Raw genomic sequence first — 17,026 nt, forward strand, 5'->3', positions numbered from 1 at the left:
ATGCTAGTTTCAATAATATCCATCAGGTCTCAACATCAACACTGGCACACATCCTAAAAAAAAGACATCTTCAAATGAAGCAAATTTATCGAGTGCCTTTTGAGCGCAATTCCGAAAGGGTGAAACGACTGCGGCATGATTATGCAGAGGTATGTATTCACTTTAGCAGTGTGTTCTTGCATACTGTCTCATAATCTTTTACTGTACTGTAATATGTATACTAGATCTACACTGAACTACACAATTTTGCATGACACTGTTTTTTAGATAGTTTTACAAATGGATGGAGAGGAGATCCAGCATGAGTTCATTTACGTAGATGAGGCTGGGTTCAACCTGTCGAGAACACGAAGGAGGGGAAGAAACATTATTGGCCACAGGGCTATAGTCAATGTCCCAGAGCAACGTGTGGGTAATACAGCAGCAAATCAAAACGATCATATGCAATACATTGTTGTCTGGGACAATGTGTCTTTCCACCGCTCTGCTCTGGTTCAGAACTGGTTTCAGCAACATCCACATTTCACCATCCTATATCTTCCACCATACTCTCCATTCCTCAACCCTATAGAAGAGTTTTTCTCGGCATGGCGGTGGAAGGTATATGATCTCCATCTCCAGGCTGAGGTACCCCTCATCCAAGCCATGGAGGAGGCCTGTGACCAGATGGGGGTAGCAGCAATGCAAGGATGGAGACGTCATTCAAGACGTTTCTTTCCAAGGTGTCTTGCTAATGACAACATTGCCTGCGATGTTGATGAGATTCTCTGGCCAGATCCAGCTAGGCGAAGAGACAATGTCTAGTTCTTTTTTTTTTTTTTTTTACAGTGAACTTACAGTACAATACGTGAAGTGACGTTTTGTTACAGTATTATGAATCTCCATGTCAACAATTTGGGCGTGTTGACAAATAAATTAGTTTCTTCAGTCTGCAACATTGGTCTTGTGTAGTGTTTGGTATATTTTCATTATATTTGTACTTTATTGATGGTAGCCTACTCTAATCATAAAGAAGTAGAAGTGCTAAAAGTGTTTTAGGTTTATCACAGCAGAGTGTAACTCGTGCAAACAAAGTATAGTAATGTAAAACGTGTGTTTCATATGATAACAAAGTGTGGTTTTTACACAGAAGTGTATAGTTTTTACAAGAGTGTTTAATTACGCAAGGGATCTGTAGTGTTTTGCTAATTGGGTGTGTGGTTGTGCTAATTGTGTGTAGTGTTTTGAAAACACAGGCCCTGTTTTGAAAATCGTGCTTAAGCAATCCAAAAAAACTGTAAAGTGGAGTTCATTTTTGTGTCAGTGACTGCAAATGTACCATGTTCTCTGGCCAAAACAAGGCAACAAATCAGCACCAAGCTGGACATGTATAAGGAGTTTTTGGTGATATTCTGTGTTTGGGTTTCTTCATTTCTCTCTTCTCAATATAAAGTATATTGTCCAAGCCTGCAGATTAAGAGACCATTTAAATAGCCAGAGAATTAAACAGTCTGTAATATACTGTTGTATATTTTTAAATACTGTATTGTGTTTATAAAACTACCTTTATACAATCTGGATCCTTGTCATCTAATTAACAAACTAATGTAAAATTTTACCTCTGAAAATACAAACTAATTATTTTACCATTTAGCTTTTGTCAGAAACACAAAGCTTATTTTGGTGTTCATTCTAAAGCTCTCAGCAAACTAAATCCAGTGATAGTTTCTGCGAGGCTTGCAAACTTCAAATCAGCAATTGAGTGTAAGTGCTCCAGTTCAGCAGATAAAATTTTAAATTTCATGACAATTTCCACAACCACAGAAATAATACCGCCACTCTTCAAAGTCATCTATCTTGAAATGAATTAGCTAGAGGCACACCCTGTTTGTAACAACCATAGGCACACATGTAAGAACAGCATGTGGTCTTTTGGGATTTTTTACAAAATACTGGCATAATGTCTGCCCCAATCTGTGGATTTCCCCACAATAGACTGGCAGTCTCTAAAAAAGAGAGAGAGAGAAAGAGAGAGAGACAGAGACAGAGACAGAGAGAAATAATAGCCTATGTTTAGGTGTGCTTGTGTAAGTATGACTAGAGTTAACCACGCCATGAAATTAACTTTGTAGCATCATCTTACTAGCCAGTTGTGTAGGTTTTATACATAACCTTGCACAGTGGGGGAAATAATTATTTGATCCCCTGCTGATTTTGTTTACCCAGTCTAGAATGTGTAAGGTAGGTTTATTTTAACACAGTGAGACAGAATATATAAAAACAATAAAATTTGTATTTGATCCCACACTAAATTACCAAGAATTCTAACTTCCACAGACTCAAATTAGTTCTTTTCCTTTAGGAAATAACTCCTAATATCAACTTGTTATGTGTATAAAAGACACCTGTCACAGAATCAACCTCTTCCATTCAAACCACTCTACCACCATTAACAAACCAAAGAGCTGCCATAAGACGTAAGGGACAAGACTGTAGACTTGCACAAGGCTGAAATGGGCTACAAGACCGTCAGATTGTTGCCTTAGTCGTATGTTTTGGGTCAATGTCATGCTGGAAGACCCATCCATTACCTATCTTCAGTGTTCTGACTGAAGCCAGAAGGTTTTCATCCAAGATTTTACAGTGCATGGCCCCGGTCATGTGGTAAAGTCTTCCTGTACCCTTAGCAGAGAAACAGCCCCAAAGCAGAATGTTTCCTCCTCCATGTTTGACAGTGGGGATGGTGTTCTTGTGGTTATATTCTGCATTCCTCTCCCTCTAAACGAGTCAAGTTGATGCCAAAAACTTTGGTATCATCTGACCACATCACATTCTCCCAAGCCTTCTCTAAATCATTCAGATGTTCAATTGACAAACTTCAGATGGGTCCGTTCATGTGCATTCTTTTTATAGCAGAAGGACCTTGGTGTGTGACCAATGGGTTTTCTTGTTGACTGTGGTCCCAGCTACCTTGAGATCATTAAAAAGCTTATCCCATAGGGTAAAATTTTGCATGGAGCTCCAAAGCGAGGGCGATTGACTTATCTTGTATTTCTTCCATTTTTGAATTATTGCGCCAACAGTGGTCTCTTTCTCACCAAGCTTCTTGTTGATGGTCTTGTAGCCCATTATAGCCTTGTGCAGGTCTACAATCTTGTACCTGACGTCCTTTGACAGCTATTTGGTCTTGACCATGGTGGTGGAGAGGTTTGAATTGAAGAGGTTGATTCTGTGACTGGTGTCTTTTATAAACATAATGAGTTGATATTAGTAGTTCTTTCTTAAAGTTACATGACTAATTCGGGTGTGTGGAATTCTTGCTGGTTGGTAGGGGAGTAAATACTTATTTCACTCAATCAAATATTTTTTTTTTATATATAATACTAAATTATTAGTATTTTCTAGATCTTGTTTTTTTTGGTCAAATAAACCTACCATAAAAATTCTAAACTGTTAATTTTTTTGTAAGGGGGGACATTTACTAAATCAGCAGGAATCAAATAATTATTTCCCCCACTGTAACCTTGTTCTACACATCACTGTGTCTGCATTTTTTCCTGACTATACACCTTACTATAGCCCTTAGCACACTTCACATTAAAGCCCAAATACACTCACAGCTACGTACTTACTGTGGAAATATACATACTGATGTCCTGAGTGCAGTGAAACAGGTTCATATTGAGAATATATCTGTGCTTTGCTCCATTCTGCTTTCCCTCAATCTTGACCAGATGCCAGAAAAACATCCCACGGCATGATGCTGCCACATCATGCTTCAGTTTTGGGATGAGTTTGGGCAGTGCCTGTTTCCTCCAGTTATAACATTTACAATTGAGGCCAAACTGTTCAATCTTGGTTTCATCAGACCAGAGAATCTTCTTCCGCACAGGCTGAGAGTCATTCCGGTGCCTGTTGGCAACTTTAAGCACGCGTCCATAGGTTTTAAACTGAGGCACCATAAAGCCCATATCGGTGGATGGCTGCAGGTTGTCCTTCTGGAAGCTTGTTTCTTCTCCACACAGAATCTTTAAACCATTGAGTTCATTGAGCTAACTAAGACCCTTCTTCCCCAATTGCTCAGTTTGGCAGGACGACCAGCTCTTGGAAGAGCCCTGGTTGTTGCCACACTTCCTACATTTGAAATTTTAGGAGGCAATTGTGATCTTAAGTGCAGCAGCAATTTTTTTGTAGCCTTGTACAGATCTGTACCTTGCAACAATCTGTGTGTGTGTGTGTGTGTGTGTGTGTGTGTGTGTGTGTGTGTGTGTGTGTGTGTGTGTGTGTGTTTATTATTTTTAGGACAGTGTTTACTGTAGTTTATCTAAACTTTCAAAATTTACTTCTGGTCTCGTGAAAAATCTGAAAAAAGTTCTTCTTTGTTCTACACTCCTGATAGAAAAATTACTATAGTATAGTACAGTACAGTGGAATACAGTACAGTTAAAAAAGTATATTGCCTCTGTAGCTAATGGGATATGTTCACTTTCATCAAGTTTACTTGTTCACTTGAAAATTACTGAAATTTGATGACTGCAACCTGAGTGTACAATAGAGGTGCCATTACTAATTATTACTACTGGAGGTTTATGAATGTGGTGAGGGAAGAAAGGCAGGTAGTTGATTTGAAAGAGGCAGATGTAGAGGACAGGGTGGTATGAAGACGGATGATCTGCTGTGGCAACCCCTAATGGGAGCAGCTGAAATAAGAAGATTATTACTAACTAAAATCCCAATATGGTTTGTTCTGCTCTATTTCTGCATAGTACGGTACAGCAAGTACAATAAAGTGTACTATACAGTGGTGCAGTGTACTATTGCTCAACTCAAACAAGATGAGGTTCTTCTGAATCAGAAGTTACTTCTGATGCCTGATATTTGATGTTTGTTTGTAACCTGAGGTACCAGTACTGCTGAAATTGTGTTTTAATATAGATTGTTCTGACATATTTTTGCCTAAATATTTTTATTTTTTATTATTGTTATTTATTAATAGTGCAGTAAAGTATTTAGTATATATAGTATATATTTTATTCTGCCCCTTAATGAGTTAAAGTTACACTATGATGATGAACAATAAAATCCTAGAAGACAGAAGGAAAAAAATCATAACTTACATCCAAACTTTGAACACTGTACTTTTTTTGTTTAAAGAATTAATAAAAAGTGTAACTCATAGCAAGAAGACAAAAAATGTTCGCTACAGTACCTGTTCTATTTTATCTTCAAACAGGTTCAATTTATAATATTTAGCTCACATGCTTTAATAAATAGGTATGTGGTAGCCCATTGGTTAATGGTTTGGGTTACTAATCAAAAGATCAGATGTTCAAGCCCTGTTATTGCTACCTTTCTACCAAGAAGCCCTTGAGCAAGGCTTTTCACCCTGTGTGCACCAGTGGTGCTGTAAAAATTTCCCTACATCGCTGGGAAATGTGAAATAACAATTTCCCTCTAGGATCAATAAAGTTTTCTTAAAAACAAGATGTTATGTATTTTTGTCAGTTGCCAGAAAAATATTTATGTTGGGTTAATGCAGATTTGTGTAGAGTTAATGCAGGCACTGGCCTTCATTTTAAAATGTTTTATTTCTCCACTCACTTTCCAAGGCTGGTAGGTGGATTTGCCACACTAAATGTCTTTAGGTGTGAATAAGTGTGGAAGATTCATGTGTATGGTGATCTGCAACAAACTTGAATCCCATCCAGGGTGTATTTCTGCCTCTTACCAAGTCTACACAAGAATGAAGTTGTTAAAACAGAGAATCTCAAAATAGCCCTATTTTTTACTTCCCCTTGAACATTTAAACAACTGTAAGAGTCAGGTAATGGGAACTGTGGCTTAAGAGGTGGTTTTTGAAGTGCAATTAATCAAGGATATATATGTTTAGTAAAAAATAATGTCTCAAGTCATTCAAAAACTCAGACATACACTGAAATTATTTCATCTAAATGGTGAGGATCAAATTCTGATGAGTCATACATGTAGACACACTTAATGTGGTATAAAGATTTTAGCCCGAACAGTGTACATTATAAAGAAAAAAGCCTTCTGTGTGTAGTAGAATAATTATCGCTTTCAGCGTTCTTCCCAAAGTAACTGGTCATTATTTAGTCTTCTGCACAGGAAGTTACCGTTTAAGACAAGTTAATCTAAAGTTAAAGTTTATCTTAAAAAAAATTAAGCTTTTCATTTGGAAGGACTTTCTTTAGCACTTTAATGCCACAGTGCTACGTGATAATGTTAAGCTAAATATATACCTCTTGCTCTTTTTGCACATATTGCCATGAAGGTCTGCCTAAATAAGCTCTCAACTTTTAATACTTGTATTTACCTTTCTTCACCACTTTTATCAGAGTATGATTTATTAGCCGTGATTTACATATCTTTGTGCATTTGTATTTACATTTTCATAATAAAGTATTATTTATGTCTGTACTTTTGAGAGTAACAAACAGCTGGAACCAAATTCCTTGTGTGAAACAGACAGACAGACAGACAGACAGACAGACAGACAGACAGACAGACAGACAGTAGAGGGAGTGACACAGAGAGAAACATCTTTATTGTTATAATAGTTAAGCAGTATGAATAACTGCCAGTAAAAAACAAGGACTCTGGCAAGACTCACTATGATAGCATAACTAAACGGTAAAGATATAACGGCACATCCCCATTAAATATGCAGTTCTTTATTAAGAAATGTTTACATGTTGCTGTCTAATCTTGTTTTTATTTTTCTCTGGAAAAGAGTAATTTAATTGCAGTTAAACAACAAAAAGTAGCCATATTTGACTCATTAAATAAAATATATAAACAGAAAATATAACTGAGGAAAAAGATAGGACACCCTACCCCTAATAGCTAGTGTGACCCCATTTGGCTGAAGTTCAGTGAGATTCTTCTTTTAGCCATCTATCAGTCTCTGGAAAGGAAAGTTTGCCCCACTCCTCAATGCAGAATTATTTCAGATATGAGATGTTTGAGGGTTTCTTGTATGTACTGTACAATGTAAGATTAAAACTGTGGAAATATACATACTGATGTCCTGAGTGCAGTGAAACAGGTTCATATTGAGAATATATCTGTGCTTTGCTCCATTCTGCTTTCCCTCAACCTTGACCCCACAAATTGGGCTTTGACTCTGCCATTCCAGGACTCTGTATTTCTTATTTTTTAGCTAGTCATTGGTGGATTTTCTGGTATGTTTTGGGTCATCATCATGTTGCAGGGTCCAGTTCTGCTTCAGCTTTATTTTTTACAGATGGTCTTACATGTTCCTTGAGCACCCTCTGATATACAATAGAATTCATGATGGATTCTTTGATGGTGAGCTGTCCAGGTCCTGCTGCAGCAAAGCATCCCTAAACCTGGACACCTACACCTCCAAGTAGTTGGTATGAGGTTCTTTTCCTGAAATGTTGTATTTAGTTTATGCCAACATTTCCTCTGTTCTGGTGTCCAAATAATTTCATTTTAGACTAATCTGTCTAAAAAACATTATTTCAGAAGTCCTTCCTTTGTCTACATTCTTTCTGGCAAACTTCAGCTTGACCTTCCAGTTTTTCTTAGAGAGCAAAGACTCTTCCTGGCTCCCTGAAAGTTAAACTTGTGGAGTCTTGCATCGGATTGGACACAGTGGCGGTAGATCTGAATGCGGTGTAAAGAAAGTGACTATAGTGCGATAACTCTGCTACGTGCTCTGTGACTTTCCCAACTTTGGTGCTGTCCGTTTAGCACCCTGCTGACAGTCATGTTCGCAGCTTGGGTCTTGTGTGTCCGGGTTGCGTCACCACAAAATATTATATATATATATATATATATATATATATATATATATATATATATATATATATATATATATATATATATATATACATAACATAACTTAAAACTGACAGTATGGTACTGAATGGACAGCCCCAGTTAGGTACTCCTTTTGTAAAAACCCAGGAAGCACATGGGAAAAGGGTTAGGTGAAGAAATGGAACAGGGCTGGTGGCAGCAGCTCCTAATTCATTCACATTCTCTGAAAAAAGAAGCGATTAAAAAAGGGTGCCATGGTAGCAACGTGGGAACAAAGCTTTGTCTCACAAATAATTCTGGCTGTTTCACTCTCTTTTTGCAGGCAGGAGCAAGGACAACATCACCCTCCAAGCTTGCCTCTGCACTTTAAAGGGAATTTTCCACAGTCTCTCATGGCTCCATTATGTCTGTGTTCTGCCCATCACTGCACTGAGTCAATGCAGAACTGTCTATAAATCAACTGTCTATCTATCTCTCACAGAACATCCTCCAAAATTCCAACCAGTTTGGCTTTTAGCCAGCACACTCCATAGAGACTTTCCTTTTGGCAGCCAAAAAGAAGCTGCATGCTGCTAGATCTGCCAAGCTGTCATCAGTCCTTATCCTCCTCGACCTTTTTGCAGCATTGAACACTGTAAACCACAAGACTCTCTGATCTATCCTCAAGATTTTCAGAATTAATGGCACAGCTTGGCAAATGCTTCTTATTTGGTAGGTCAATCACATCAGGTTACATGGAGAGGATCCATATCCACTCCAGGCAGACTCTCCACTGGTATTCCACATACCTGGTTCTTGGTCCTTTCTTGTTCTATTGCTATGCAGATGTCACTAAACTAATTCTTTCCATACCCTCGCAGACACTTGTTTCCACTCAGACATCTAGCAGGTCTATCTAGCAGATATATGAGCACTGATATCAGCTTAACTGCTAAAACAAAACTTAACTGCTGTTCATTACTGGAGATTTATTGCCATGTCTAGATCTTGTGATCTCTTTAGCCAACTAACTGATCTCATCCTCGGCCACTGTACATGATCCTGGGGTAACCATGGACAACCAACTCTTCTTTTCTTCTCACATTGCTACTAACTCAATTTTATACCAGTTTCCCCTTAAAGGAATTCATCCATTTTTATTCCCAAACAGGCCAGTTAGGTGCTTGCTCACTCCCTGGTCAATTGCAGAGTGGACTACTGTCACAAGATATTCAACGCTGCAGCTGATCCAGAATGCAGCCGCACAACTTCTTTTTAACCTTTCTTGGTTCTCCCACACCAGCCCACTGCTAAACTTCCTCCACCTGCTTGCTGAAGCTGTTCCTGTAGCATTTGATTTAAAACAATGATTTAATGCTTGCCTTCAAAGCCAAAAACGAACCAGCACCCCTCTACCTCCCAGCATTTATCTCACCCCACAATGCTCCACTCTCCTTTAATCCTTAAACACTACTGAACTGCAAAGAAGGAAGACGTGCTTCCAGAAAAAACTTCCACTTGACGTCCAAACATCAGTCTTTTGTAGCCTTTAAACAACAAATTTTTATCATTTCTATAAAAGTTTTAAGCTAATTGTATTTTTCTAATAAACCAGCATGAGAATGTATTTATTAATGAAGATTTTAAATCGATGAAGGAAAGAGGATAAGAGGAAAGATACAAAACATTTACATACATATATACACTCAGCAAAATGCTATTATAAAAAATAATCAGTGACAGGATGGCATGCTATGTCTGGATGCATCCATCATGCTGGCAAAAATTGCAAGCTGAAATGTTTTATTCCTCTTACACCAAGGTATTTTGGCAATATATATATATTTTTATTAAGCAATGACAACGAATTAAAAACATTTATAGTTGCATGTATTGTTGTGGTACATCTGGGAAACTAGTAGTATTACAACATAGCAGCAATAAACTGTAAACTATAAATCCTCTCACCAGGCTCTCTTTTAACTTGTTTCTTAAGGTTTATCAGACAAACAAATCTAGCAATCTGTACTAGAATCAGTAAAGTTAAATATATTCTGTATTGGACACTGGAAATCTTACTGAGTGTTATAAAGGCACTGACACTGAATGTTAAATAAATGTTAAATGGTAGCTAAATTCCCATAAATGTTAAACAAACATACAGCACCTGCCATATAAGTGGATTTATTGTTAATATATTAAATTGATAATGCTTCAGAATGAGCACATTAATATAAACCTGTAATTCATTGAGGAACTGATGTTATAGGAAATCAATCAAAAAGCCAGTTGAGTATTTGTGTATTCAGCAGCACTGCGGCATGCTTTATTCATACACACATATATATATATATATATATATATATATATATATATATATATATATATATATATATATATATATATATATATATATATATATATATATATATATATATATACAGTGAGGAAAATAAGTATTTGAACACCCTGCTATTTTGCAAGTTCTCCCACTTAGAAATCATGGAGGGGTCTGAAATTGTCATCGTAGGTGCATGTCCACTGTGAGAGACATAATCTAAAAAAAAAATCCAGAAATCACAATATATGATTTTTAAACTATTTATTTGTATGATACAGCTGCAAATAAGTATTTAAACACCTGTCTATCAGCTAGAATTCTGACCCTCAAAGACCTGTTAGTCTGCCTTTAAAATGTCCACCTCCAATACATTTATTATCCTAAATTAGATGCACCTGTTTGAGGTCGTTAGTTGCATGAAGACACCTGTCCACACCATACAATCAGTAAGAATCCAACTACTAACATGGCCAAGACCAAAGAGCTGTCCAAAGACACTAGAGACAAAATTGTACACCTCCACAAGGCTGAAATGGGCTACGGGGAAATTGCCAAACAGCTTGGTGAAAAAAGGTCCACTGTTGGAGCAATCATTAGAAAATGGAAGAAGCTAAACATGACTGTCAATCGCCCTCGGACTGGGGCTCCATGCAAGATCTCACCTCGTGGGGTCTCAATGATCCTAAGGAAGGTGAGAAATCAGCCCAGAACTACACGGGAGGAGCTGGTCAATGACCTGAAAAGAGCTGGGACCACCGTTTCCAAGGTTACTGTTGGTAATACACTAAGACGTCATGGTTTGAAATCATGCATGGCACGGAAGGTTCTTAAACCACCACATGTCCAGGCACGTCTTAAGTTTGCCAATGACCATTTGGATGATCCAGAGGAGTCATGGGAGAAAGTCATGTGGTCAGATGAGACCAAAATAGAACTTTTGGGTCATAATTCCACTAAACGTGTTTGAAGGAAAAAGAATGATGAGTACCATCCCAAGAACACCATCCCTACTGTGAAGCATGGGGGTGGTAGCATCATGCTTTGAAGGTGTTTTTTTGCACATGGGACAGGGCGACTGCACTGTATTAAGGAGAGGATGACCGGGGCCATGTATTGCGAGATTTTGGGGAACAACCTCCTTCCCTCAGTTAGAGCATTGAAGATGGGTCGAGGCTGGGTCTTCCAACATGACAATGACCTGAAGCACACAGCCAGGATAACCAAGGAGTGGCTCTGTAAGAAGCATATCAAGGTTCTGGAGTGGCCTAGCCAGTCTCCAGACCTAAACCCAATAGAGAATCTTTGGAGGGAGCTCAAACTCCGTGTTTCTCAGCGACCTGACTGATTCAGAAACCTGACTGATCTAGAAAAGATCTGTGTGGAGGAGTGTGCCAAAATCCCTCCTGCAGTGTGTGCAAACCGGATGAAAAACTACAGGAAACGTTTGACCTCTGTAATTGCAAATAAAGGCTACTGTACCAAATATTAACATTGACTTTCTCAGGTGTGTAAATACTTATTTGCAGCTGTATCATACAAATAAATAGTTAAAAAATCATATATTGTTATTTCTGGATGTTTTTTTTTAGATTCTGTCTCTCACAGTGGACCTGCAACTACGATGACAATTTTAGACCCCTCCATGATTTCTAAGTGGGAGAACTTGCAAAATAGCAGGGTGTTCAAATACTTATTTTCCTCACTGTGTGTATATATATATATATATATATATATATATATATATATATATATATATATATATATATATATATATATATATATATATATGCCCACAGCACCACAGCAGAAATGGTTCCCCTTCAATGGAGCAGAATTTGCTTTAGAATGAATTTTTATTTCCTAGTAAATCAAATAAAACTATTTAGATACAAGTCACTGGCGTATAGCTGTGATTGCCAGCCAGTTGGTGAGGCCGAATGAATTTTATACATTGAAATGCCTTTTGGAAGTTAAATGATATGCAGAAGCCATGATGGATGAAATAATGTTTATTCAAAACTGAACATGCTTGTGTGAAAAGTGGACCAGTTGACTGTATTTTGTGGATTTTATTTCCCAGATTGTCCTGGAGTGGACTGTGTGGATCTTGCAAAATGTTTTCAGAAGCAGAATGGTTCTTCATATATGTTTATCAAAAAATGGTCTGTATATTGTATCTCTATTGCTCTCTATCTCCCTCTCTCCGTTTGCCATCTGTAGTGTTAACTGGCGAAGCTAATTAACACTTAATCTCAACCTCCCTTCCAAACTGTGTTTCAGAAGACTGTAACTGCATGCATGTTCATATGGGCTGTTGGCTTAGATCTCACTGGCAGTCTCTCTCTCTCTCTCTCTCTCTCTTTCACTCACTCACTCTAACACACACACACACGCACACACACACACACACACACACACACACACACACACACACACGTTTCAAAGGTTGCTTTTCTGTAAGATACATGTTTTGTATTTGTATTGCCAAAGCTTGGGTACAGACTTTGGGAACAAATTGAAAATTAAGAACAGAAATAAATGGATAAAACATATCTACATACATTCAACATTACATTCAGAAAGAACCAGTAATGATGACAATCATTATCATAAAATAAATCATATAAAAAGGTAAACAATTTAATACGCACACAATCACACACACACAAGCACCTTAACTTTTTAATCCTGCCTTACAAACACAAACCACAAAGTCACCACAAAATGTTTTGTTTTTTTCCAGCTGTGAATTTTTTGACAAGATACAGCATCAATTCAATCTATAACTTTTAGACTCAGAGTATAAATAAAAATGTACAATTCTTAATACTAAATATGTTGTATCTTTAAATTCCAAATCCATTAGCTACACATTGTATTTTCATGTATTTATTTTGGTGCAACTAGATACCATGTTGTTATGAGATGTTATGTTGAGCAGTCAAAATTAAACGTAAGTTTGAGTCATTTTTAAAGAGAGAACAAAGCAAAAAAGAATATATATATATATATATATATATATATATATATATATATATATATATATATATATATATATATATATATATATATACATATTTATGTGTGTATATATGTGTGTGTGTGTGTGTGTGTGTGTGTGTGGTTTTTATATTTATGTGTATATATTTATGTGTATATATATATATATATATATATATATATATATATATATATATATATATATATATATATGTGTGTGTGTGTGTGTGTGTGTGTGTGTGTGTGTGTGTGTGTGTGTGTTTGTTTGTGTGTATGCACAAATGGTACTCCCTCCATTTTTAATTTCACAGGAAATAATCTCCATCTTTTTCCCCCGAATATTCAAAAAGCAGTGAACCCCTAATGCAATTCATTTTCCCCCCACTGATGAAAAGGTGTGATAGGAATAATTATATGATGAAAAACAGTACACTGTACAATCTCTGCTACTGTACCATCATCCATTAAAGTGACAAGTCTAAAACTATCGTGTCACAACATACATCAAGGTCGGTGTGTCAAAGATAAATTGCTGAGCAGCAACTAATGCATTCTCACTTCATGGCTGAACAGTTTCAGGCAGCTTCATCTTCCAATGCGGTATGTGGCAAATTGAGATCAAACCTCAAATCCAATCTCATGATGCATGGTTGAAACCGACGCGTACGGTCTCAAATGATGTGTCAGCATTCCACACTGCACCCGTGACCTCAGAGACGTGCCGATTCGAGAAGCAGAGGTGCTATGGTGATAATTCTGTTATGAACTTTCACATGCAGTAAATGCTACAACACTGCTTCTTCTAACACACACACAAACACACACTGCTGTATGTGTAGTGCAGACTGGGGGTGGTCAACTGGTGCAGTCAGGATTTGGATTTTTAAAAGAAATAAAATCAGAACAAATAAATCATTTAAATACTAAAGTTAAAGCAGTATAGATGTAAAGCTAAAAAACTCAGATCATAGTCCAGTAACTCATTCTTTCCTTTTTTATATAAAAAATATATAAATAATTGGATTATAATGATGTTTCAAACTTCTTTTTTTATATAAATTTGATACAATGCATTTGACAAGCCACAATGCTTCTGGGAGAATGTCCTTCGGACAAATTAAACTAAAATGAGACAAAACTGGAGCCTTCGAGCACAGCAGATCAGCCAAATGTTCACAGACACAAAAATAAAGCTTTCAAATAAATACTAAAGTAGCTTTGTGACACATGGTGGAGGCTTGATTAAGTTTTGGGGTTGTTTTTCTGCACATGGCTTGAAGAGCCTTGAATCTGTGCATGGCACCATGAAATCTCAAGACTACCAAGCTATTCTAGGATGAAACGTACAGCACAACATCAGAAAGTTTTGTCTCAGACTTTAGTCATCACAGACACAGACACAGACACACACACACACACACACACACCTCACAGCCTACATCGTAAACCCAGTCACCACAAAATGTTGTTTAAGCATACAAATATAAATTTCTTAGATTTCACTTAACCAAGAAATGCCATAGATTCCATGTATAACTTTAGATTTACACTATAAGAAAGGTAAAATCACATAATTATCTATAAATATGATTTATATTTTAATCTATTAGCTGCACATAAATTAAAAATTAAGTTTTATGTTTGTCAAGATACATTATATCATCATCTCCTCTGTAAATTTACATCAATTCTGCTGGTGTATCACCAATGTTTAAAATGTTTGTAGAGGATGGAGCCACCAGAAACTGCATTATCATATCACACCCTCAGTGTATCTGTACACACAATATCTGTTTCTGCTTTATTTACTTTTTTATATACTGCCTGTCTATCCATCCATTCTTTGATATACTATTGCTTTTTTTCCAATGTTTCTTAAAATAAGTAACTTTAAAAAGTTAATGTAAAAAGTCTTTTTTTTTTTTTTTTATCTTTTTGAGATTCACATTAAAAAAGCAAATAAATTGCTTTAGATTACGCTTCTGCTAAGTTCTCCATTTTAGCCATACTAGTTTCAACTTCACAACATCAAAAAGGATCCAATCTTTTTTTCTTTACTGAGGTTCTTGTCTATTTCTTTGTCATCTTGCGGTTGGACTGTTTCCAATTTATTCCTTGAGGATCTTTCCCTCAGTGTCATTCGACCCTCGCAAACTGATCAGTATTGCAGCTGTTTTCAATCTCGCTAAGTTCTCACACATCATCTCAATGCAATCTGCATCAAAGCGGATGAGCTTCCACCCACCTGAAGACACTCATCAACCCCTGTTCTGCACAGCATGGCCTTCGAAGCACGAGAATGGCTCAACTTGATCCCTGTTTTCAAAGGATCTGAAGAGTCGCTTTTCAACAAGCACTTAAATGAACACTCTAAAAAAATTTATGTTTTTGTTGTTACCAAATGGTTATAGTGACTCATCAACTCCTCTCTTACAAGGTTTTACCTTCCTAGTGTTCTAGGAATCTGACCTGTTCATTCTAGCATAAGGATATTTTGTTATATTAATTTTTTAGCAAAACACTTTCACAATAAGCTGGATAAGCATATGGCTGTCTGCCAAATCCATGAAATGGAAACCATTTGTTTGGTTTTCTAATATAATGCTTGAGTGATGGATCTTTTCAGCCATGTTTGCCAGTGCCGCAGTACTATAAAAAATATGTTCACGTCTTTATAAGGTATTATTAAATGTTTGTAAATGGGCTTCCATGTAGTACAACAAAAAAAGGTTTGTTTTATAGTTGTGTGTTTGAATCCTGATATTGTTACAACCATAGTATACTGAGTTACAACAAGCTCTTATCTTTACTTCCCTAACACACTCTCCATTACTTTGCACTGTTGACCCCAGGTACCTGAACTCCTCCACCTTCTCCACCTCTTCTCCCTGCAACCGCACCACTTCAGTGCCCTCCCTCTCATTCACACACATGTCCTCTGTCTTACTCCTACTGACTTTCATTCCCCCTTCTCTCCAGCGAATATCTCCACCTCTCCAGGCTCTTCTCAGCCTGCTCACTACTCTCACCACAAATCACAAAATCATCCGCAAACATCATAGTCCAGGGAGACTCCTGTCTGACCTCGTCCGTCAACCTGTTCATCACCACTGCAAACAGGAAAAGGCTCAGGGCCGATCCTTGGTGTAGTCCAACCCTCACCCTGAACCAGTCTGTCATTCCTACTGCACACTTTACTGCTGTCTCTCAATCCACAAATACACAATGCAATTCCTTCTGTCCTTCTCTATACTTCTCCATCAACATCCTCAAAGCAAATAATGCGTCTGTGGTGCTTGTCCTCGGCATGAAACATACTGTTGCTCACAGATGGTCACTTCTTCTCTTAACCTGGCTTCCACTACTCTTTCCCATAACTTCATGGTGTGACTGATCAACTTAATTCCCCTGTAGTTACTGCAGGTCTGCACATCTCCCTTATGCTTAAAGAAGTTTGTGACTTACAATTATTTTATTTATAAAACTGAGGAACTTAAGGGAAGTGGTAGCTAAGGGTTTAAGGTTGAGCTTCTGATTAAAAAGGAAGATCAGAAAGGCCCTTAATACTCAAGTCAATGTGTAAGTGACATAAATATACTGTAAGTTGCTCTAGATAATGGGGTCTGCCGAATTCCATGAATGTAAAGCACAAGGACCTTGCACAGATCTTCCAAATTTGATATGCTGCTCTGTGATGCAGCAATTTAAAACAATGTGGATAACAGGGTTCACATTCACACTCTCCAAATTAATAGTTTTTATATGGGAGTGGAGAGCTGGGAATTGCAATGTGACCAAATAGAGGAGTATAATAATCTATTTAAGTGGGCTTAGACTAAGACCAGCACAGTGGCTGGCCGTGAGGACTAGCAAGGCCTTCTCTGCTGGCCTAAACTCTACCAGACTCACCGACTTATGTCT

The sequence above is a fragment of the Silurus aristotelis genome (assembly GCF_946808225.1).
Source record: "Silurus aristotelis genome assembly, chromosome: 4".
In the NCBI taxonomy this organism is placed as follows: domain Eukaryota; kingdom Metazoa; phylum Chordata; class Actinopteri; order Siluriformes; family Siluridae; genus Silurus; species Silurus aristotelis.